At 39.2% G+C, this 2,745-nt stretch overlaps 1 protein-coding gene across 1 annotated transcript in view; it reads left to right on the top strand.

The window, feature by feature from the left end:
* Positions 1 to 352: 352 nt before the first annotated feature.
* TRIM2 (tripartite motif containing 2) overlaps positions 353 to 2,745 on the top strand; it is an 83,862-nt gene continuing 81,469 nt past the window's right edge. The window contains exon 1 of the mRNA XM_010710083.3: positions 353 to 592. The gene's annotated coding sequence lies outside the window, so the exon portion shown is untranslated. The remainder of the gene's footprint in view (positions 593 to 2,745) is intronic.

The following is a 2,745-nucleotide window of genomic DNA, read 5'->3' as shown; positions in this document are numbered from 1 at the left end:
TTTGGCAAGTGGTGCTCTGACAGTTCCCCCTACCCTCTCATTTAATCTGTAATATTATTTGTGCTTTGTATTTTACATTTAGATATAATTTTTAGGTAATTATGTTTCTTGCCCCCAAGACAAATCCGCTCCAATTTTATAATGAGAACTTCGGCATTACCTTATTATGAAAAAGAATCTAGGCCATATACATTACATACGGTTGCCATGGCAACACTTTCTCCAAGGGGAAAACCGAGCAGCAGTAGTTTCCACAGAAACCACTCCCCGCTGAGACAGGTGCCTCCAGCGGCAGTGAAGGGAATATAAATGAGAGAGAGAGAGAGGCGTGCACAGATGTCCTAAGATCTCTGCAGCATCCCTACATTGTTGCAAATTCAGCCACACATTTCTGGATTTATTTTTAGTTCATTGATTTGGACCGTGTGACTGGCACCTTCTCTTGGCACATAAACTCTGCCTGCCCCTCCCTTCCTTGGAACTGGTTGTGCAGATGGAGGTATGGAAATGCTCCATGTTGGCAGTGAAGTGACCACATCTGATAAGAAAGTCCAGAGCTATAGGAACCACTCTGCATGGAAGGATTTAAATGGTAAATGAGAATTTCCCCTTTTTATTAACTCTGCTTTTCTGAAAGAAGTCAGAAAAAACAGGTATGGAAATAATTCTTTCCGAAGAGGAGTGATTCTTGGCTAATTTGTCAGATAATGGTTTTGTTCTTTTGGGGTACAAGCACATGCGGCTTGGCAAAATGTATGATTAAAAATCAGGGTGTCTTGAAAAGGAATTAGCTCCTAGGATTTGTTAATTGACAAAAAAGGAGCCATTTCTTTAATGTACTTCAGTGTCACTGAAGGCAAGTATGGATTCATATTTCTGAAATCGTCTTGCATGTTTATTTGCAAGTAGTGTTAATTGGTTTTGGTTTTTTTCTTCAAGAGCAATAAAATGATGACATAGATATAAGGCTTAATGTAGCCATAGCTACAGATTAACACACTGGCTACTTCATCTTCATCCTGTCATCTCTCTGCTGCTTTATGGGGAAAGCAGGCTGACATGGTTATTAAATCTGGCAGCTGTGTTGTACACACATGGGAAGCAAGCAGAGCACAGCAGTAGAAAATGAGTAGCTTTCAGATATCAGCCTTCCTTTTACTGCTACGAGATTTGAAAGGCAGACTAAAAAACTCTCCTTTTTGTAATCACCAGTTGCTGAAACAGTGTGCAAATATTACAAATACTGTGGCAAATGTAAGTATTTTTTCCTGTGCAGTGCTTTCAGATTGCTAATTGGGATTTCAACCTTTGTGTTCAGCTTGGAAAAGCAGAGAGATGAAAGCTGAAAACATCCTGAGAGTGAATGCTTCTCTGCAGTATTGTTTTGTCTTTCAGTGGAGAAGCTGCTGAGAAAAAGGGATGTATGAAAGCTATCTGGAACAAATAGTTTGCGGTTGTGTTTGTTGATTAGGGGGAGTCTGCTTACCACTTTATGAGGGGAGAAGCCTTGTAAATGCAGGAGATGCTTCTAGATAGATTGTTTTCTGCGTATATTAGGTAATACTAGATACGTAGTGAGAAAGAAGCTTCAACATTAACATGCTTCTTGTGAACATGCAGGAGAGAACTCTGTCATGGTACTTTTCACATTGAACCTTTAAAAATTCATACATGCAGATCCAGACTTCTTATTAAGAATCTCAGCAGTACCTTATTATTGGAACTGCAAACAAATAATCAGCGTAAGGGGCACAAATCTGACCTGCTAAGAACAATGAACATACCACGGTGAGCAATGCATGCTTTTAACCCATTTTACTGTTTACACATGAAGAGAACATTTATCTGATGCATGGGATGGAGGCAGGACTGTAAGGTGGTTGGGAAGTAATGGAGTTGCAGGTTTCTTATCGCTGCAGCGATACCATAATGAAAAGAACCAGCATTTGTTAGTGGGGTTTTTTGAGCTTGTGCTAAGGAAGAAACAGTATCATGTTTGTTAACTTCCTTTCTGATTCAAAGTTTCTGTAGAAACATTGTCCCATGGACTTCGTGAGTAGTGAATTCTTAAGCTATGAATTAAATCTGCCTATTGAAAACAAATATACAAGTATGCAAGTATCACATAATTGTTTGACAAATTACAGGATGTAGCTGGTTTGTTGTGGATGTTGCCATGTCATGTTTCTTGCTTTGTTTACATGATTTGTTATTTCTTAGGCATACTGTAGGCTTTTTGTCAGCCTTGTGAAAAACTCATTATAAAAGATAACGGATGTCTGCCATTAAGCAACTAGAGAGAGAATTGTTCTCTGTGAGGAAAGGACTAAACATATTCATAGTACTACTACCGTGTCTCTAATGCTGTTGTAACGCAGGTTACATGTTTTGTTCATCTGTTGTCTTGAAGCTATTTTTAATACTTCAGCTTCATTTTGCAGATGTATACATAGAAATGCTTGTCTTCGTTGTCACAACTGAAAAGAGGTTTTGGAACTTCTCTTCCTCTCATCTCCCTCTTTCCTCATACGCAGGAGAAAAAAAAAAATCAGAAACTCATAGTTTCCATGAAACTAAGCTGTGTAAATGGTGTTGGAAATATCCAAATAATTTTGTCAGGACGGTATCTCTGATAAAAGCAGATTTTATTTGCCATTGCAATGGCGGGCGTCCCGCAAGCAGGAGCGCACCTATGGACACAACATGACAGCCTTTATACCCTGTTTTCTCCCCCTTGCCTCCCCC

The sequence above is a fragment of the Meleagris gallopavo genome, chromosome 4 (genome assembly GCF_000146605.3).
Source record: "Meleagris gallopavo isolate NT-WF06-2002-E0010 breed Aviagen turkey brand Nicholas breeding stock chromosome 4, Turkey_5.1, whole genome shotgun sequence".
NCBI classification, from domain to species: Eukaryota; Metazoa; Chordata; class Aves; order Galliformes; family Phasianidae; genus Meleagris; species Meleagris gallopavo.
The sequence above is the reverse complement of the archived record's forward strand: the minus strand, read 5'-3'. Positions and strand labels throughout refer to the sequence as shown.